Genomic DNA, 22,518 nt, shown 5'->3' on the forward strand with positions numbered 1-22,518 from the left:
GTCTCGCCGTTTATAATTTCTCTCTTTTTAATATTGTATATTAATAAAATACGTTATAGTATCGGTAGCCTGTTTTTCGGTGGGATTGCAGCGTATATTGTTTGTTTGCAAGTCCGGAAAATTTTCAGCGCGTTTCCACAACACGTCCCTTCAACAAGGTAAAGGCCGTGAGCGATATGATGTTTTAATAGGAAAGAGCGAACGAAGGCCCGCAGCAGCAATCAGATATTGTGTGTTGTGCGGCTGGGTCATGGCTACCGGGAGGCGTGTATGACGAGTCTCACATTCTCTCTGTTGAACGGCGTATATATACATATTTCGGAGGTGGGGTGGGGGCTGAATTTATATTGTTCAATGTTGCCAACTGCTCGCTTTTTTATTTCCTTGATGTCCTGCGTTGGTACGTTCCCCAGCGATTTAAGGATTGTGGAGTAAATATTTGCTCAGATAACTGTTTAAGGAGTACTGCATTGAGTGCAGCGTAGAGGTAATGCTCTCTTTGTTGATTGAGTACATGCTTGAGTCGAAGATGTTTCAAGGTTTACCTTGGCAGAAGTAGTTTGGTGCCTTTTATAATTTAAGTTAGTGATAATATGATTCGACAGTAGCTTCTCAGTGCTGCAGCTTTGTGAGGTACGGTGGTGGTGACGCGTCTGCACTGAACTAAAATGGCTTTACGGTTGTCGCTTAGTGGTAAAGCAGCATTGTATATAGACTACTTGAAGCCGTTTTACAAATATTACAAGTAACACTAGTAATCCCATAATGACATGATGCTGGCGTAATGAAAGGAAGAAATGAAGTCTTGTCAACCATTTCCTTTTAAGTATTGGATAATTGAAGTGTAGAGTGGTTGAGTCGTTGTGGTGGGGTGGTGTTTGGGGAGAGGAAGGGAAAGTGATTCAAATTAAATCTGTTGATAATTGAGGTATTGTTTTATGTTAATATTGAGCGATGTAGATTTAATTTAATCCTTTAGATTTAATAATGATCTGTGTTGTGATAGTATGAAATGCCATTGTCTAGGGAATGTAGACATTTTAAATCTCAAAAATCGTGATTTTTTTTGTTGTGTGTATGTCTGCCTGTGAAATCGGATTTAGATCACGGAGGGAATTGGGACCAGTTTTTCTGTAAACAGGAAATGGTTTAATGTTGGTTTTAAAAGCTTTATTTATAGCGCATAAAAATGTGCGCAAGTAACTATGCTCTTTCAATGCGCTTGAAATGTAGGCTCTGGCTATGAAGTAGTTCATACTGCAGGTTTAATAGACCCTTAATGGCATTAATTTATTTTCGCCTCCCCACGGGAGTACTCAAGGTGGTGGGGGTAGTAGCATTGTACTATGATTACCCATTTAAAGATTCTAATTGAGAGCTCCTTTTGTATGTTTAATTCTAACAATGTAAATAGCACGTGAAATTTATGTGAAATCTTTTCTTTTGTCATTGAATAATTGACATTTTTTCCACCCTGTAATCTGTGAAAGAAGCCGAATGTCACTTTTGCTTGTATTTCAGCAATGCATCCCTGTGGCTTTGAGTGCCAAGAATATGTTAAATACGTCAAGAGTTATTTCACTTCTTGTATTTTTATTATACTATAAAAGCTGTTCTCTTATGCTTGGGAGTGCAATAGCATTTAGAGTAGATTAAATAACTGTACACAGAATCTGGTTCAATCCCACCAGCATATGTTGTGAAATTTGTGTTTTGCAGTAGCAGTACTTTGAATACATAATAATAACTAGTAGTTTCAATAACTGGATGTGTATAGAGCAAAAACAGGAAAAAGGTGTCCAATGTCCATACAGAAATGTGATGGTGGAGGGGAAGAAACTGTTCCTGAAACACTGAATGTGTACCACCACCTTGATGGTAGCAGTGAGAAGAGGTGTTGGAGGTCCTTAATGACGGATGCCACCTTTTTGAGGCTTTGCCTTTGGAATGTGTACTCAGTGCTGGAGAGGCTGGAGCCCATGATGGAATTGGCAGAGATTACAATTTTCTGCAGCTTTTTCCCAGTCCTATGCAGTGGTCCCTCCATAACAGGCAGTGATACAATCGGTTAGAATGTTCTCCACCCCTTCCTGAAGTCCATGATCAATTCCTTTGACTTATTGATGTTTAGTGCAAGGATTTGTTGTGACATCACATGCTTCTTATTCAGTTTTTTATATTGCACCTTGCTTTCACTATGAATGCAAGAAATTTTTCTATGCACTCAAATGCATACTTCAGCCAAACATTAGTAAAACTTCATGCCATACATTTGGATAGTGTCTCAATGGACTAGAACAGAGTTCCCAAACTTTTTTTATGCTATGGATCTCTGCCAGGTTGGGAACCCCTGGACTAGGATAGAAAGATAGAAAAGCATTATGTACGGTTTCTATGCAAATATCTTGGGCACCCTAGAGTTCTCTATATCAATTTTGTTCTACATGTTTTTTGTCATCTTCATTAGTGTGTCAGCAGAAAAGAGCAAACATTCATTAAAAACCTGTTACAAAGAAAATTTTAATATTTAATTAAAGAAGGTAACATGAAGTAATAGACTACTTTTGAAATAAAAACTTGGTTACGGTGTATAGTCCAGATAATGATTAAACACAGATAACAAGTAAGTGCTAATTATCAATGACACAATTTGTTGAATGAACTGAAACAGAAATGGATGCAGAGGGAATCAAATCGGGCAAAGGACATCTAAACTAAAAGGTGAATGTGTGGTAGCTGTGATAGTTCTTACACCATGGCAAAAGTGAGCATAGCAGCAAGACACAAGATGGTCATCCTGCATCAAAACAAATACACAAGGAGTCAGGTGCTGAACAATATCAGCAAATGCTCTGGACTGATGACACAAAATGTGAATTTGTTGGCTCAGGCAGGAGGCAGTCTCCTGACAAGAGCTGGAGAGTATCTGCAGCCAACATTTTTGGGGCTGTATTTCTGCGAATGGAGTTGGTGATCTGGTCAAACTTAATGGAATCTGCAATGCTAAGAAGTATAAGCAGATTCTTATCCATCTCAATGTACCATCAGGGAGGCATCTGATTGATCCCAACTTCATTCTGCAGCAGGACAATGACCCCAAGCACACAGTCAAGGTCATAAAGAACTATCTTCAGCGAAAGACAGAACAAGAAGGTCTGCAACTGATGGTGTGGCTTCTGCTGAGCTATGATCTCAACATCACCGAAGCTGTCTGCGATTACCTGGGCAGACAGAGTCAAGCAAGACAGCCAAAGCCTACAGAAGAACTGTGGCAAGTTCTCCAAAATGCTTGGAGCAATCTACCATCTAATTTTCTTATTAAAATACACAACAGTGTTCTTAAGAGAATTGATGCAGTTTTAAAGTGAAAGGATGGTCAGACTGAGCATTGGTTTGATTTAGGTTTTTTTACGGTTTACTGCTCTTTATGGTTTTTTTTGATATTCAGAAACTTCTCATTTCATTATTTTTGTTAGCATCTTCACTTTACAGATTTATTTTACATGTGCCAAAGACTTACACAATAGTGGGAGGCAGAATACATCAAAGTGACTTAAAATCTAATATAACTTAAAGGAGCATTGAAAACTGAAGTCTTTTAGTGTATCATTGAATCCTGGATAAGCTTTTTTGACCTTAAAGCTGATTAGAAATTAATGTTTCTTTTTCAGCTCACTAATATCTATATGTGGTTCTAATATATGAAACAAAAAAAATGTGCTGGAGTAGACCATAAGGTTCCTTGTGCCTGGTCCACCATCAGTAAAATTATTGTTGTTTTAATCTATGTCTGCCTTTACTTCCTTGCATGTTTTCACTTGCCCTTAGATCCCCAACACACCAAAGACTACATGGGCCGTAAATATATTTAATAATTTTGGCTACACAGCTTTTTGGTTTTGTGTTTTCCAGAAATTCGTATATATTCCAAGAGGGAAAAAATCCTCTTTTGCTCCCATAAAATATGGTTTTTCCTTGTGTGCTTGTCCAATTTCTTTTTGAAAGCCTTGATTACCTGTTTCTATGATTATGTGGAGTAAGTCTTTCCTGAGAGTGGTGACCTGTATTGGAAGCAGTACTCCAATTGTGGCTTAACTGGTGTTTAACACATATAGAACTTCAGTCATTGCAGTTTTACTCTACATTTCTCTTTGAGATCTGCAAGCCCTATTGTTTTGCTAACAGCAGTCATGTCTGCTAGCTTCAAGTATGTGTGATTACAGAAGTTATTTGGTATTTCCTGTTAATTTTAGGATATTGGGTGAATAAGTCTTAGGAATTGGTTCAAAATTGAGTTATAAGGTATGTTGTCTACAGCTTAACCTATGTGAATTTTAATTTTGTGTTATACAAATCAATGAAAATGAATCTGATTCTGATTTCAATAGCATTTTTTGTGATGATGCAGATTTACTGCTATGATTGACTTCACAATGACCCTGACTGCCTAAGCTTCAGAAGTAGCTAATCAGTTTGTGATGGTTTGGGATGTTTTGAGATCACATGAAGCCATAAGTGGACATCTTTTTACTCAAAATACTAAACTTTTACATTTATTGTGGAATTCTGTTTTATTTTGACCTGCAAATAAAAACAGTTGATTGGCATTGAATCCTACTTTAATCGTTCTGTTTTTGATCTTTTTATCTGATCAAACAGATTGATAATTTCGACTAATCAATGTAGCAGTCGGTGTAGCATTGGATGCTTTGCCACTGACAGTTGCCTTTTTCCAAATAGCTTTAGTCCAAAATCATACATGGTTCACTGTTTGCATTTTTCATACCACAATAACTAACTGTCACTTGAATTGCTGTTTGATGTTGAATTATTGTTGGTCTGTACTACTTGCTACTAAATGTTAACTATCAAATTTAGTTTAATACTGGACTGTTTCAGGGATTACAAAGATATACTAATTTAAGCATTCAATGAGATCGGTAAGGAGTTCAAGTCTCAAAGGAAAGTGTTTTATTCGTTTTATTCTTTATTTCTCATGACTATTTAAATTATTTTATGATGGTGTAATTTACAGAGTTACCATTGAAATCTATTTGTGATTGATGTTAGTGTCTCAATCAGAGAAGCTACATGTATTTATAATGATCATGTTATGACTATCAATTGCAGGCAGAGGAAGTGGGTATAACCTCTAATGAATTAAAGAGAAAAGTACTTAACATATGGAGAGGTACTAAAAATGACAACCTGGATAGTGTTCAGAATTCCACGCTTAGGGAGGTACAATAAATACACCTGTATCTTGGGAAATGAGAGAAACCCGAAATTAATAATATTGGCATCCGAATGTTACGTTTAATAGTTCCATTTAATGTTAGAGAAATATATACAGTATACATCCTGAAATCCTTGTTCTTTGCAAACATCCACAAAAACAGAAATGTATCAAAGAATGAGTTACAGTAAAAACGTTAGAATACCAAAGACCCCCTGCTCTCCCTCTCTCACACAAGCGGCAGAAAAGCAATTACCCTTCCCCCACCCACTTCCGCAAAAAGCAACAGCACCCTCCGCCCACAAAGCATGCAATAAGCAAGGCCCCCAATAAAGATCATGATCTGTAGGACAACAAAAACTAATCTATATGCAACAGGCTGTCACCCTAATAAAGAGAAAATGTGTCTTCTTCCACAGTGGGGTTGGGGGAACATAACACAACTCACTGATTTGTGCTGTTAAAAGTCTGTCATGTTGCTTTTTTTTAGTTCTGAGACTCTGGAATTGACAAGTCTTTCCCCAATGGCAAGACAAAAAGAGAGCTTGACTGGCCAAGTACAGAGCACCCGACCGCTAGTCTGTTCCTTTTTGTCCTGCGGCACTTCAGTTGGCAGCATATTGGCTTAGAGTCAGCCTATCCCTAGTGCTGCGAAACCTGAGAACCCCAAAGGCACACTCATCTTCTAGGTGTGTCCTTGGGATAGCAAAAAGTGGTCAGTTATGAGCACCAGAGAGCGGGCCCCAGCACTGCAAAAAAAAATGAAGTCTGAGTGTAACTCCAGGTCAGAGTCTTCAACAGAACCCCATTCACCATGAAAGGGTAAAGGAGAAACATCAAAGTTTCAAATTGAGCTGTTTTTGCAGATGAATGTGAAGGAGTTGCAATTTAACGTCATCATGACTCCACCTATAAGCCTGTTATTAGTTGATTAGTTTGTTACTAAATTTCTAGTATTTTTGTCAATAGTCAAATGGACTTGACTGGAATAACTTTTGATTCAGCTTGTTTTGCAGTACATGTATACTGTAACTGAAATATTTGGCTTAGTACTAGGTGTACTTTGAAAAGGTATTCAGTCCCTAGCCCTTTGTCCATACAAATGATTATTACAACCAGGGATTTTGATCAATTTAACTGGGGATTTTATTTGTAAATCATACGTTCCTTTTTTCACAGTACGGTCAAAACCAGAAAATTGTAAAATATGATTAAAAACTCAAACTGAAATGCTGGCAATTCAAAAGTACTTAATTGAACTACCTCTTGCAGCTATTCCAGCCAGTGGTTTTTATTGTACTTGCTTCATGCACTGGTATATATTGTCTTCAGTTGGCCAGGAGCAAATGTTGTCAGGTGGTGCCCAACCTTCACAAAGTGTTTCAATCCTTATCCACTACGCTCTCCGGATTTGCTCTAATAGATCTGCACAACGTGATGGAGCAAGATTTGTCCATTCGTCTTTCCAAAATTGCTCAAGCAGTATTAGGTTAGTTGGAAGCAGTGGTGGGCAGCAATCTTGAGGTCTTGCCAGAGATGTTTGATTCGATTAAGGGTTAGGACTCCACTCAAGTATAGGCTCAAGGGCCTGTTCTCATTGGAATTCAGAAGAATGCGTGGGGATCTCATTGAAACCTACAAATGTTGAAAAGACTAGATAGGGTGGATATGGAGAGCATGTTTTCTATGGTGGGGATATCCATAACTAGAGGACTTTGAAAACAGAAAAAGAGAATTTTTTTTCAGCCAGAGGGTAATGAATTTGTGGAATGTTTTGCCACAGACTGAGGTGGAGGCAGAGTCCATGGGTGTATTTAAGGTGGAAATTGATCATTTCCTGATCGGTGAGGGCATCAAAGGATGTGGCAAGAAGATAGATATATGAGGTTAAGTGAGTTGTGGGATCAGCCATGATGGAATGGTAGAGCAGACTCGATGGGCTGATGGCCGAATTCTGCTTCTATGTCTTGTGGTCTTATGGGCATCAATTTTGTTTTCCCCCATTTGAAACCACTCCATGGTTGCTCTGGCAGTGTGCTTTGGGTCGTTGTTCTGCTGAAAGAGAAACTTCCTCTCCAGTTTAAGCTTTCTGGCAGAGGCTAGCAGGTTTTTATCCAGAATCTCTCTGTGTATTTAGTAGCATTCATCTTCCCATCAACCTTGACAAGATTTTCAGTCCCTGCAAGGGTTGAAAAACATCCTCGTAGCTTGATGCTATTTCCACCATACTTTGTAGCAGGGGTGGTGTTAACTGGTTGATATACAGTATTAGATTTATGTCACACGTTCTGCTTAGTGTGGAGGCCAACAAGTTTCAGTTCAGTCTCATCCAACCACAAGACCTTCTTCCACTTCTTTACAGTGACACTTTGTAAAGTAGTAATGGGTAAGGATATGCTTTTTTCTAAAGCCACAGCTTCTTCCTTGCCACTTTTCCATAAATACCCTTTTTGTTCATGCTCCTAGAGATTGTGGAGCCATGAACTTCATCTCCAGTTGCAGCCACTGACTTCGGCAGCTCATTCAGAGTGACTGTTAGCATCGCAGTATTGTCTCTTATAAGTGCTATTCTTCTCTGGCAACTAAGTTTAGAGGGGTGGGCTGACCTCGGCAGTGTGGCTGTGGTTTCAGATATTTCCAGATTTCTGGTCATCTACTTTTTCCCAGATATGTGCTTATCTATTAATCATTTCCCTGAATTGTCTTCATTTTGATTTGATCTGTTGAAAATATATTGGACCTTAGAAGAGGGGCTATTTGCAGTATTATGAATTTATGGAAAACAGGGGATCCTCCAATTTTCTACGAGTGAGTTGGCAAGGTAACATATTGCACCTGAGTGAAGTTAACATAGTAATTACAAAGGGGATGATTACTTTTGCAACCTCGCAATTTTATTTTTTTTCTAATTTTTGGTAAGTGTTGACAGGTTTTGGAATTTTTCTTTGTTATGATGCACGATGGTTTGAAGATTAGTTCAAAAAATCCTACTTAAATATATTTTAAATATAGAAAATGAGAGTAAAATGGGTAAGTAGTTGTGGGAACTGAATACTTTGTCAGAGCACTATGTATTTAAATCCTATTGATCTAACATTAAGTGAAAGGAGATGGGATAAATAGTGCACTTCAAAACTAAAAATAACTATGTATATAAGAAAAAACTTTAATGAATGCAATAAAAACATATGTGCATATTTGATCTTCAATGCTTCATTCAAATTGCAATTTAGGTAAATCATAGGGTCCAGTGTTTTTAAGAAGACTTTTTTATACAGGAAGGTTTCACAGGTGTTCATGTGCATTTCATGTCTTTAAACACTGAAGTTTAGCAATGATTTTCCATTTTTAACCTGGTCAATGATTTATGTTTTCAATTTTCAATGACACTGTTTTACTAGGCACTGTTATACTAAATATGAGCTGGGTTTCATAATTTCAGGAATTTCTTGTCCTTAACTGCTCTCTTGGAATAAAGTTTTCTTCTTTTTGAGTGGGCATTATTTTTCCAGTGCAGAAGTAAAATGTTGTTTTTCCTTTTATGTTCTTTATTGTCTGTACTCAGAACTCAGGAAATGTTTGAATATGATGTTGACAGAATTGCAAATGAAGCCCATTTCTATCTTTGTCAAACATAATAACATAATTAGTTAGATCTTTGGGCTGCTGAAGGGTCAAGGGTGATCTTCCTTAGCTCCATTCCCTTGATTCCCATAATATAAGGGCTTTTCATGTTACAAATGTCCTGGCTTTTCAGAATCATGTTTATTATCACTATCTTGTATGACATGAAATTGTTTGTTTTGCAGCAGTACAGTGGAAAGACATGAAATTGCTATAATTTACAAAATACTGTGGGGGGGGGGGGGAAGTGTATAATGGGGTAGTAGAAACATAGAAACCTACAGCACAATACAGGCCCTTCAGCCCACAAAGTTGTGCCGAACATGTCCCTAACTTAGAAATTACTCGGCTTACCTATAGCCCTCTATTTTACTAAGCTCCATGTACCTATCTAACAGCCTCTTAAAAGACCCTATTGTATCCACCTCCACCACCATTGCTGGCAGCTCATTCCACGCACTCATCACTCTCTGAGTAAAAAAACTTACCCCTGACATCTCCCCTAGCACCTTAAACTTGTGTCCTCTTTTAGCAACCATTTCAGCTCTGGGAAAAAGCCTCTGACTATCCACACGATCAATGCCTCTCATCATCTTGTACACCTCTATCAGGTCACCTCTCAACCTCCTTCGCCCCAGGGAGAAAAGGCCGAGTTCACTCCACCTATAAGGCATGTTCCCCAATCCAGGCAGCATCCTTGTAAATCTCCTCTGCGCCCTTTCAATGGCTTCCACATCCTTCCTGTAGTGAGGTGACCAGAACTGAGCACAGTACTCCAAGTGGGGTCTGACTAGCATCCTATATAGCTGCAACATTACCTCTCGGCTCCTAAATTCAATTCCATGATTGATAAAGGCCAATACACCGTACGCCTTCTTAACCACAGAGTCAACCTGCGCAGCTGCTTTGAGCGCTCTATGGACTCGGACCCCCAAGATCCCTCTGATCCTCCACACTGCCAAGAGTCTTACCATTAATACTATATTCTGCCATTATATTTGACCTACCACAGTGAACCACTTCATACTTATCTGGGTTGAACTCCATCAGCCACTTCTCAGCCCAGTTTTGCATCCTATCAATGTCCCACTGTAACCTCAAACAGCCCTCCATGCTATCCACAACACCTCCAGCCTTTGTGTCATCAGCAAACTTACTAACCTATCCCTTCACTTCCTCATCCAGGTCATTTATAAACATCACAAAGAGTAAGGGTCCCAGAACAGATGCCTGAGGCACCCCACTGGTGATTGACCTCCATGCAGAATGTGACTCGTCTACAACCACTCTTTGCGTTCTGTGGGCAAGCCAGTTCTGAATCCACAAAACAATGTCCCCTTGGATCCCATGCCTCCTTACTTTCTCAATAAGCCTTGCATGAGGTACCTTATCAAATGCCTTGCTAAAATCCATATACACTACATCCATTGCTCTTCTTTCACCAGTGTGTTTAGTCACATCCTCAAAAAATTCAATCAGGCTTGTAAAGCAGGACCTGCCCTTGACAAAGCCATGCTGACTATTCCTAATCATACCTCTCCAAATGTACATAAATCCTGCCTGTCATGATCTTCTCCATCAACTTACCAACCACTGAGGCAAGACTCACTGGTCTATAATTTCCTGGTCTATCTCTACTCCCTTTCTTGAATAAAGGAACAACATCCGCAACCCTCCAATCCTCTGGAACCTCTCCCATCCCCATTGATGATGCAAAGATCATTGCCAGAGGCTCAGCAATCGCCTCCCACAGTAGACTGGGGTACATTTTGTTCAGTCTCGGCAACTTATCCAACTTGATGCTTTCCAAAAGCTCCAGCACATCCTCTTTCTTAATATCTACATGCTCAAGCTTTTCAGTCTGTTGCAAGTCATCACTACCATCACTAAGATCCTTTTCCATAGTGAATACTGAAGTATTCATTAAGTACCTCTGCTATTTCCTCCAGTTCAATACATACTTTCCCACTGTCACACTTGATAGGTCCTATTCTTTCATGTCTTATCCTCTTTCTCTTCACATACTTGTAGAATGCCTTGGGGTTTTCCTTAATTCTGCCCACCATGGCTTTTTCATGGCCCCTAATGGCTCTCGTAATTTCCTTCTTAAGCTCCTTCCTATTAGCTTTATGATCTTCTGGATCTGTACATTATCCAGGTCTCTGAACCTTCTGTAAGCTTTTCTTTTTGACTAGATTTATTACACCCTTTGCACACCACGGTTCCTGTACCCTACCATAACTTCCCTGTCTCATTGGAACATACCTATACAGAACTCTACACATATATCCCCAGAATATTTGCCACATTTCTTCCCTACTTTTCCCTGAGAACAACACTTTCCAATTTAAGCCTCCAATTTCCTGCCTGATAGCCTCATAATTCCCCTTACTCCAATTAAAAGTTTTCTGTCTGTTCCTATCCCTTCCAATGCTATGTTAAAGGAGATAGAATTATCACTATCTCCAAAATGCTCTCCCACTGAGAGATGTGACACCTGACCAGGTTCATTTCCCAATATCAAATCAAGTACAGGTAGTGTTCACAAACTGCTCAGAACTCTGATAACACAGGGGGGAAAACTGTTCCTGTGTCATTAAGTATAGATCTTCAGGCTTTTATACCACGTCCCTGTTCATAATAACGAGAAAAAGGCATGTTTGGGCTGATAAGGGTCCTTAATTATGGATTCTGCCTTCTTGCAGCATCACTTCTTGAAGATATCCTTGATGGTGGAGATGAAACTGGCAGTGTCTACAGCATTCTGCAGCCTCTCACAATCCTGTGCATTGGAGATTCCAAAACAGTTGGTTATGCAGCCGATAATAATACCCTCCACTGTATATCTATATAGAAATTTGTAGGGTCTTTGGTGACACACCAAATCTCATAAACTCCTAAGTAGGCTTGACTTCTTTGTGGTTGCATCAATGTGTTGAGCCTAGGACCATCTCCAGATCTATTGACACCTAGGACTTAAAGCTCACTAATTCCACTGTTAACCCCTCAATATGGATGGTGTGTATTCTCCGGACCTCCCATTGCTACAGTCCACAATCAATTCCTCAGTTTTGCTGACATTGAGTACAAGGTTGTTTCAATACCATTCAACTAGCCGGTTTATCTCGCTCCTGTACACCACCTTGTTGCCATTTCAGATCTTACTGACAACAGTGGTGTTATCAGTGAATTTATAAGTGGCACTTCATGCAAATTTTCCCCAATTGTTTAAAGCAGTTTTCAGACTAGTAATAACTTAATGACTGGATGCAGTATATATTCCATTGGTTTAATAATCAGTTCTGTTGGGGTGTTTCATTTAAATAAAAAAAAGTAATTATTGCAAGTGTATGTGGAGCCTGTAGAAAAATATGGGTGCCTGTGGAAATTAGATGTTTATGACTTGCAGAGAAATTGGCTTACGAATGGTTCGCTGGAATTGGTTTCCTTACAGAACCCAAGAACTTCATGTATTATGAAATCTTAAGATCTCGGTTTTGAATAGGTTTTATGACTGGGTCTCCATACTTCTCAGCTAGAGAATTCCAAAGGTTTTCTATGAAGAAAACAACTTTTCCCATTGTTATGGTTGTATGTCATACACCTCACATGAAACTGTGACTCTGGGTTCTAGGCTTTTCAGTCCTGAGGAGTGTGCACCCTACAGTATTTTTACATGTTCATTAAGATTGCCTGTTATTACTCTAAACCCCAGAGAATGCAGGTATAGCCCATGCAACTTCTCATCAAGCAAACCCATGATCTGAGTTCTGATGAATCAAGTGAAGATTTTTTTTCAAGAAGTCAGAACTGTACAGTTAATGCTAGAAACGTTCAGCAGGTTTTATTGTATCTGTAAATAGAAAACCGGGAAAGTGAGAAGATGGGTGTTTTAATTTGTAGAAAAGGCTGGTTAGAACAAAGAATTTATCTGGTGGGATAAAACTGGGGATGCTGAGGTTATTCTGTTGACAGATTAGAGGACAATGTTCACCTGGTGGAGAATGTCACTTGGTCCTTCAACACCAGCTCCATTGCAAAGAAAGCCCAGCAGCATCTCTACTTTCTGTGAAGGCTGAGGAAAGTCCATCTCCGACCCCCCCCCCCCCCCCCCATCCGCATCACATTCTACAGGGGTTGTATTGAGAGTATCCTGAGCAGCTGCATCACTGCCTGGTTCGGAATTTGCTCCATCTCAGATCGCAAGACCCTGCAGCGGATAGTGAGGTCAGCTGAGAAGATAATCAGGGTCTCTCTTCCCACCATCACGGACGTTTACACTACACGCTGCATCCACAAAGGAAACAGCATTATGAAGGGCCCCATGCACTCCTCATACAATTTCTTCTCCCTCCTGCCATCTGGGAAAAGCCACCAAAGCATTCGGGCTCTCATGACCAGACTATGTAAGTTTCTCCCCCAAGCTATCAGACTCCTCAACACCTAGAGCCTGGACTAACACCTTGCCCTATTGTCCTGTTTATTATTTATTGTAATGCCTGTACTGTTTTTGTGCACTTTACGCAGTCCTGTGTAGGTCTGTAGACTAGTGTAGCTTTCTCTTTTCAGTCAGTCTAGTTCAGTCTAGGTTTTGTACTGTGTCATGTAACACCAAGGTCCTAAAAAAAAATCTAATTTTTAGTGTGTACTGAACCAGCAGTATTGGTCGAAATGACAATAAAAGTGTCTTGACTTGACTTGAACAAAGGAACATGTTAAAGCTGTAAATTCAGATTAGAATTACTAAATCTAAATACATAAAGAACGTTGGAAATGATCAGCCACTGTTTGTGCAGGCAGTGAAACCAATTTGAGCAAATAAAGATGGATCACCTTGCAGCAAAACTGGCAAGTTTTGTACCAACAGAAAAAGCAATTAATGGAGTTTGTTGATATTGATTATTGAGTACAGAGTGCTGCAGCTAGCCCAGGGGAAGATGAGGTGCTAATTTTTTTTTAATCTGCAGTTTCTGGAAATCTAGAAATTAAAAAACACACATTGCTAGAAGCATTCAGCAGGTCAGGGATATCTCTGGAAACAAATGGGCACTCGCTCCACGGAAAGAGAAAACCTCTAGCATTTCAAAAATTTCTGGTCAAAACTGGATATGATGAAAAACAAGTCAGCTTTATGTTGCCAAGATGATGATGAGGAGGAGTAAGTGCGGTTTGTCAAGCATATATTAGCATAGTGCAGGGGGCTGCATACAGGTCAAAAATGGGTGGAGAATTAAAATGAACTAGAACCATGGAGTTGTTGTCCCTCCAGAGCCAGATAGTTCAGCACAACTTCCTTCACAATCTTGGCCTTGCCCTATCAGAAGTAGTAATCTTTGTAGTATCCATTCCAATACTCTTGTTTGCACTTTAAAACTAAGCTGCTTTCTTATTTTGCCAATTCCAATGAAGGGCCTTCAACCTGAAATACTTACTGTGTTCATTTTATCATAGATGCTGCTTGACCTACGGAGTGTGTCCAGCATTTTCATCTTCCAATATATCCAGTTAGACATTGGGTTTGATGCTAGCTAACTATGTTCCCTTTGCTATCACCACCCTTGTAAAATGCTTCCTTCACATCGCAATGTTACAAATATCATTTTGTTAAAGGGCTCCAGTTGCTTCTTGGTGCTTTATTAAATTTTTTTTGTTCCCTTCTCCCTTCTCACCTGTTCCACCTGTTGAGAAAATTATACTGCTAGTGATTCGTGGAAGACCACAAAACATAAAAAGGACGGGTTAGTGTGTTCTCCATGCAGGGTATCAAATTGATTCTTTCCTGCTGATTTTACTTTAAATTGAGAAACCACAAAGGGGAAAAAGCATGTAATACATAAAAACTGCCAAAATGACTAAGAATGAAAGGGAAGTTAGTATTATTGGGAAGTAGTGAAGAAGTAAGTAACCCAATCAGAATCTGGTTTAATATCACTGGCATATATCATGAAATTTGTTTTACAGCAGCAATACATAACATAATAAATAACAATATGCATTGCAATAAGATAATTAAATATGTAGTGCAAAAAGAGGGTTGTGTGCAAGTGTTCATTGTACATTCATAAATCTGATGGAGGTGAAGAAGCCAATACTACTGTGCTGAGTTTATGTCTTCACACTCCTGTAGCACCACCTTGGTGGTAGCAATGAGAAGGGGTATGTACTAGTTAATGGGCGTCCTTAATAATGGATGTTGCCTTTTTGAGGCATTGCCTTTTGAAGATGTCCTCTTGATGCTAGGGTCGCTGGTAACGATGATCATGCTGGCTGAATTTGCAGCTTTCTGCAGCTTTTTCCAATTCTGTGCAGTGGCCCCTCCATACCAGATGGTGATGCAACCAGTTGGAGTGCTCTCCATGGTACATTTAGAAATTTACTAGCGTTAACTAGGTTAAGGAGTAGGTCAAGGAGTAGGAGTGGGGACAAGCTCCCATTACCGCTAAGCGCTCCTCACAGCATGTGCCTCAAATAGCCTCTGACAACCAAGTCCAACTCCTGTGGCAGCCTCTAAGTCTGGCAGAACTGTTTCTACTGACAGGAGAATGGGCGAAGGCAGGTCCTAGCACCTTTAAACCAGTGCTTTGGGTAGATGGAGCTCGTCAGCCTGGGAAGGCAGCCCATCTAAGAGGGGGAAAACTCTGATTTCAAGCCTCTGTTGCCTTGCAGCCATACACACTTATGGGAAAGACTTGGGGAGTAAACCCTGAGGACAAATCTGGAGCTGGAGTCCCTAAGGCAGTCCAGCATTGCCTTCAACCTCGTTCTGGCAACTCCTACAACGTCACTGGTGCCAAGCTGTATCAACCCTTGCCCTTCCCTTGGACAACATCAGTGGCGTGGAGAGGGGCAACTGCCGGTCTTCCATACAACCTTGCCCAGGCCTGTGCCCAGGAGAGGACACTCTAAGACTTTCTAGGCGCAGATCCATGGTCTTGTGAGACTAATGGATCCCACACACAGAGTCGTACCAAATCTTTTCAAACTCATAAAATATAGCCACTATCATGCTGCTCTGTAATTACACAAATATGTTGGGCTCAGGAACTGGAAACTGCTCACTGTTTCCACTGCTGATCCTTCATTGAGGACTGGTGTGACTTCCCTTTACTGAAGTCCACAATTTTACTGACGTTGAGTGCAAGGTTGTTGCTGCGACACCATTCAACCAGTTGATCTATCTCACTCCTGTGCACTCCCTTATCACCATCTGAAATTCTGCCAACAATAGCTGTGTTATCGACAAATTTATAGATGGTGTTTGAGCTGTCCCTAGCCACACAGTCATGGGTGTAAAGAGAGCGGAGCAGTACACATCTTTGAGACATACAGGTGTTGATTGTCAATGAGGAGGAGATGTTATTTCCAATCCACACTGCAGTTTGATCCTTGACTTCTTCATCAGGAACCCACAGTCAGAGGGAGGTGCAGAGGCCCTGGTTTTGTAGCTTATTGAGTAGTACTGAGGGTATGATTGTGTTGAATGATGAGTTGTAATCAATCAACAGAAGCCTGATGTAAGCATTAATATTCTCCAAGTGGTCCAATACCAAGTGGAGAGCCGGTGAGATAGCATCTGCTGTAGACTTAATGTGGCAATAGGCAAATTACAGTGGTTCCAGGTCCTTGTTGAGGCAGGATTTAATTTTGGTCATGACCAACATCTCAAAGCACTTCAGTGTAAATGTGAGCACCATTGGGCAATAGTTGTTGAGGCAGCTCATCCTGCTCTTCTTGGGTGTTGGTATGATTGTTGCCCTTTTGAAGCAGGTGGGAACCTCCAATCTCCAGTGAGAGATTGAAGATTTCATTGGACACTCCTGCCAGCTGGTTGACAGTCTTTCAGTGCCCAACCAGGTACGTAATTGTGGCCGGATGCCTTGTGAGGGTTCATCCTCTTGAAAGATGTGGTCGGCCTGCAAGACAGAGAACAGACTATCTCCATGAATTCCTACAGGTATTATTTTATTCCCCCTTTCAAAGCATGTATAAAATGTGTTGAGCTCATCTGGGAGTGAAGCATCATGGCCATTGATAATAGATTTGGCTTTGTGGGAAGTAATGGTCTGTGCATCAGATTCCATCTCTAATTGGGTTTGTTTTCTTACTCTTAAAATAGCCTTCCATAAGTTGTACCTGAACTTCTTGTACAATTCTGTACTATTTGTCATGAATGCCATAGATCTCTGCAGACTGTGAATCTCCTGGTTCATCCACAGCTTTTGGTTTGGGTATGTCCAATATGTTCTCAAAGGGACACAGAGCTTGGTGAAATTGGTGATAACTGTGGTATATTCGTTCAGGTTCAAAGATTAATCCTTAAATATTATCTAGTCCAACAATTTAAAGTAGTCCTATAAGCCATCCTCAGTCTCTTATTGTACAATGGAAGTAGAAGTACAGCCAGGTGATTGGACTTTCCAAAGTGTGGGTGTGGGATGGCGTGGTAAGAGGTAAGCGTGTAACAGTGGTCAAATGTGATGGCTCCTCTGATAACACAGGTTATATGTTGGTGGTAATTGGTGATCTCTTAAAGCTGGCCTGGTTGAAATCCCCCACAATGACAGGAAAAGCATCAGGGTGCACAGTTTGTGACTGCTGATCACAGTGCTCAGCTCTTTCTGTACCTGCTTGACATTGGCCAGGGGTCGGATGTATAGCAGAATGTATAGCAGGATGGCAGCAGAAAACTTACAAGACTTGATTGTTTTGTCTTTGAAGTAGATGTTGGACCCCTCAGGCTGCAGTGCATATGGTGGGGGTGAGCCATGTTTCCATGAAGCAAGGTACCCAACAATCCCTGATGTCCCCCTGGTTCTGCCATCTTGCTCTGAGGTCTTCAGTTTTATTTTCCAGAGACTAGATCAGGGGTGGGCAAACTTTTTGACTTGAGGGCCACAAAGGGTTCTAAAATTTGACAGGGGGGCCGGACCAGGAGTAGATGGACGGAGTGTTTTGGTAATACACCTCATAAGAGAAAATAAAATATCATGGGATATGTAGAAAACATGTGCTTTAATTTCAATTGAAAATGAACAAATGCATTACAACAAAATATCTGTCTTTGAAGTCCCATGGTATTTAGCTATTTATTGAAATTTCTTTTAAAACACTGAAAATTAAATGAATAAAATACAGCTTTTTTTAATAGTAACAGTTATTATTTTAAAGCACTGAAAATTCTGTTATCCTTCAAGATATTATCATCATCACTCTCCTCCTGACTGTCTTTATTTCAAAAACGGTAGGAGATGCAGGTCTACTTGTCCTGCTCCTTCTTATTCAATTGTCCCCTGTGCCAAAACTCAACAACGACCCGCACAATGACAAAGCAGGGAGAGCGCGCCGGTATGCGGAGCTCTGTGCTCGCAAATCCCCGCAGGTGGTCTCTCTTAGCCGGAACGCTGGCTAATTGTGAGCCGGTTCGGATGTGCCAGGAAATGGGTCGCCACAAGGTCACAAAGTAAAGCGCAAATGTGGAGTAATATGCTGCACCTCAACAAAGGTCAAAGTATATAGAGTGCGTCATCTATTGGGAGGACGCCAGAATTGCGGGGGAAAAAACGTTAACAAGGTTTATTAATATAATTTCATCAAGTTCTGCGGGCCGGATTAAAAAGCTTAACGGGCTGCATATGGCCCGCGGGCCGTAGTTTGCCCATGCCTGGACTAGATTCACTAGCAGGATAGCAGGGAGTGGGGCCCCTCGTTTAAGGGTGTTGTATTTCAATTTTACTTGCAGACCAGCAGGTTTCTTTTGTTTTAAGGGAAACTGCACGTGACTTGAGTTTGCAGTCTGGAGTCCATTGTTTTTTTAAAGCACCTTAAGATGATGTTACTTACTCAAGAGCCCATGGCTGTGACTGTGGATTTAAGATGTAGTCATCTTAAACAGAAATATTTGATGATTCCCTTCAAAGCTGCATGCAGAGTTGCCACTTTCTGGTGTCAGCTTGGTCACGTTGGCTAATATTTTAAAATTATGAAACAATTAAAAACAAAATGAAATCTTACAGCTTTTAAGTTATGAGAAGATCAAAACTGACATTTAAAAAAATAATTCATGGTTCCTCTGTACCAAAATACCTAGTAATAAGACAAATGTTTGTTCTATATTTACTTGAATCTGAAACTGGGCTATCGTCTATCTACTGTGCATTGTAAACAACCATTTTCAATTGGCTCAGCACTGATGCTTCATTATTTTTCAGTTCAATTCTGAAATTGTTCCAATAGTCTAGTATGTAAACAAGCCATTACATGTTATTTCTGATGGAGTTCACTAGAGTCCTGCAAAACTCTATATTATTTACTTTTGATTCTCATTTTCTCTCCCCCTCCCCACCATTAGTACATCTGTTTTTATGCTCCAAAAAAAAACTCCTTTGAGACTTGAGTGCATGCTTCATCTTTCAATCTCTCCAGTAATTGGCAGAGTATTTCTTGATTTTACTAGTTGAAAATTCATTAAAAATTAATACAGAAAAGAGGGGGAAATTGAATTTTTCACTCAATGTCAGCAAGACTAAGAAACTGATTATTGACTTCAGGAGGAGGAAACCTTGAAGTCCTTAAGCCTACCCTCGTCAGGGAGATCAGAGGTGGAGAGGGTCAGCAAATTTAAATTCCTCTGTCTTATCATTTCAGAGGATCTGTCCTGGATCCAAAGCATAAGTGCCATTACGAAAAAAAAGCGCTGCAGTGCTTTTACTTTCTTAGTAGTTTGGAAGTTTCAGTTTGTCAACTAAATCTTCGCTAAACTTCTATAGATGTGTAACTCCCTGGGTCGCCTCAGGCTCGCTCAGCTCGTTCTTGTCTAGGGGGAGCTGCCTTCGGCCCCACCAAACTGGGTAATCAGCTGGTGTGGATGCTGTGTGATGTCCCCGCCTCGCCCAAAACCAGACAGTACACCATATGCGATTAAATGAGTACAATTTATAAAGGTTACTATAACTAAGTGATTAATAACGATACAGTATATATGAAGAGAAAATTAAAGAAAAGGCGCCAAACTTATCAAAGTCCAAACCACTTCGTGCACAACGATTGGAGCTCAATTACTGAAGTCTTCTGGCCACCATTCGATCCCCTCCGAACTCCTCGACTCGCAGCTCAGGACCCTCCGAGTGGTCAACCAAGCACATCTAGCTTCATCCCCCCCCCCCTCCTCGGAGAATCTCCCGGCCTCGGACCCCCCTTTGGGGTCCGATCCTCGCCCAGCTTAGAGCATTGCGTCCTCTCTCTCGACCCCCTTGCGCCGATCTGCCCAAAAGCCCGTCAACAAAAGCTTACAGACTCAGAAGAAAGAACATTAATCCCCATTTGGTTTACAAAGGAATACCATTCTTGTTATCAGTAAATTAGCATTCCTGCTAGTTAACAAAAGGAAACCCTTTCCCAACAGTAACAAAGAAAAAAGAAACCCCCCCTTTACAGATGTGTAGTGGAAAGTATGTTGACGGCTTGCATCACAGCCTGGTTTGGAAACATCAATGCACTTGCTTGGAAAATACTAGAAACCGTAGTGGACATGGTCCAACTTTCATGGGTAAAGCCCACTCCACTATTGAGCACGTGTAAATGGAGCATTGTTGCAGAAAAGCAGCTCCATTATCAAGGACTCCCACCATAGCCCAGGTCATACTCTTCTCGCTGCTACCACCAGGAAGAAGGTACAGGAACACCAGGACTTGCATCACCAGGTTCAGGAAAAGTTATTACCCTCAACCATTAGGTTCTTGAACCAGTGGGATAGCTTCTCTCAATTTCATTTGCCCATCACTGAACTGTTCCCACAATCTATGGACTTACTTTCAAGGACTCTTCACCTCATGTCTCTGTAATTAATTAATTTAAATATAGTATTTCTTAATTCAGCTTTTTGTTATTAGTATTTCTTTAGACCTATTTGCACAGTTTGTCTTTCGTAGTTGTTTGTCATCATATAGGGTACAGTCTTCTATTGTTTTTTGTATTTGCTATGAATGCCTGCAAGAATTTCAGGGTTGTATATGGTGACATCAGTGTATGTTGATAATAAATTTACTTTGAAATTTGGGGATGAGAAAGGCAGATATTAAATACCGCATTAGTTTGGAGGTGTGGTTAATTTAAGCATGGTGCAATAAAAAGAAAATGTTTTTTTCACCAAGTTCAGCAGTTGACTAGTAAATGCAATCTGTGAAAGCCGTTTTGTGAGATTGTTCATTACTGTATGGAATCTTTACTCAGTGACTTGAATATTTGTATGCAGTCATATTATTAAGATAGAATTTAATAGGCATCCGTTAGTCTCGTGAGACCATGGATTTGCACCTCGGGAATTTTCCAGGGCTCAGGCCTGTGCAGGGTTGTATGGGAGACTGGCAGTTGCCCATGCTGCAAGTCTCCCCTCTCCACGCCACCGATGTTGTCCAAGGGAAGAGCAAGGGCCGATGCAGCTTGGCATCAGTGTCGTCGCAGAGCAGTGTGTGGTTAAATGCCTTGCTCAAGGACACAACATGCTGCCTTAGCTGAGGCTTCACTGTCAACCTTCAGATCACTAGACCAACGCCTTAACCACTTGGCCATGCACAAACAGATAGAATTTAACTTATTGGAAATTAAATGCAAAATAAAAGTTGCAGATGTTGGAAATGCTTGGATGGTCAGGATAGAAAGTTCAAACCCTTTTTAAATTGATGTTTGGTGAAAGGGTAAATAAAATTGTGCAGGGGAGGGGTTTAGGAGCATGCTTTAAACTGACTTTTAGATTTCTGGTTGTCTGTGCTCTCAGAAGCTTCATCGGTGCCTCGTTGAATATTTGCAGAAAATTCATAAACAACACATTTAACAATTGATTCTAGTGGTCTGTAACTGCAATTTTAATTTTTCCCTTCTGATTCAGCTATTTTTTTTTTGTTTTGAAACTTGTACTTGAGACTCCAGATTTTCTATGCCTTTTCAACCTTAAATAGTCTGTCATTTTGGACCTTCTAATTGTGTCATCATTTACATCAATCAGTTTTCTAAAATGTCACCATGTTTGCAAATATGTATTTATAATAGAGGACCTCTTATAATGTGAAGAGGTGTAGTAACCACCTTGTCCAAACCCCTAGCATTAACACCATAAGTATGAAAATGCTCAATGATTTGCACTTGGATGCTTGGAAACGGCTTTCTATACACGATTGGCAAAAATTCCACGGTTAGTCAGTTGAAGGGAGCAACAGCTGCACACAAATCATACATTACTCAAGTACATTTCTGGAAAGCATTAAAACTAGTAGTGCATGAAATATTTCTTGTGAGGATTCAAAATTAGCTCCATATGTAGAACCAAAATATATTCTAGCTTTTAGAATAATTTTACAAAAAAAGACTCGATTTAAAAGATTAACAAAATCAACTATCTGAAATATCCCAGAATGAGTGTCTTACAGTTATATAAAAAATGTCTATATAAACATGTGGATATTTGTGGGGAGTGAATTCTTCCAGAACAGCCACACCTGTGGAAAGTATCTATGTTGAGTCAGTCCAGCAAAGTTGTCAAGCTGAAACACAAACTAGAGATGTACTGTATAACTTAAGAAATGAATAGGAATCTGCATAATTTACTCCAGATAAAAGTTTTGAGATGCATAGATCTCTACTGTTTAATTAAAAATCATCCCCAT

General features: G+C 40.1%; 1 protein-coding gene across 3 annotated transcripts in view; it reads left to right on the forward strand.

Annotated features, from left to right (window-relative positions):
* Window positions 1-22,518, forward strand: part of ankrd12 (ankyrin repeat domain 12) — a 204,279-nt gene that overhangs the window by 113 nt on the left and 181,648 nt on the right. The window contains exon 1 of one of the 3 annotated variants that reach the window (XM_059976183.1): window positions 11-158. The exons of the other annotated variants lie outside the window; for them this stretch is intronic. The gene's annotated coding sequence lies outside the window, so the exon portion shown is untranslated. Of the gene's footprint in view, window positions 1-10; window positions 159-22,518 lie in introns of those variants that run through there. 3 annotated transcript variants of the gene reach the window in all.

This window comes from Hypanus sabinus, chromosome 1 (assembly GCF_030144855.1).
Source record: "Hypanus sabinus isolate sHypSab1 chromosome 1, sHypSab1.hap1, whole genome shotgun sequence".
Classification (NCBI taxonomy): domain Eukaryota; kingdom Metazoa; phylum Chordata; class Chondrichthyes; order Myliobatiformes; family Dasyatidae; genus Hypanus; species Hypanus sabinus.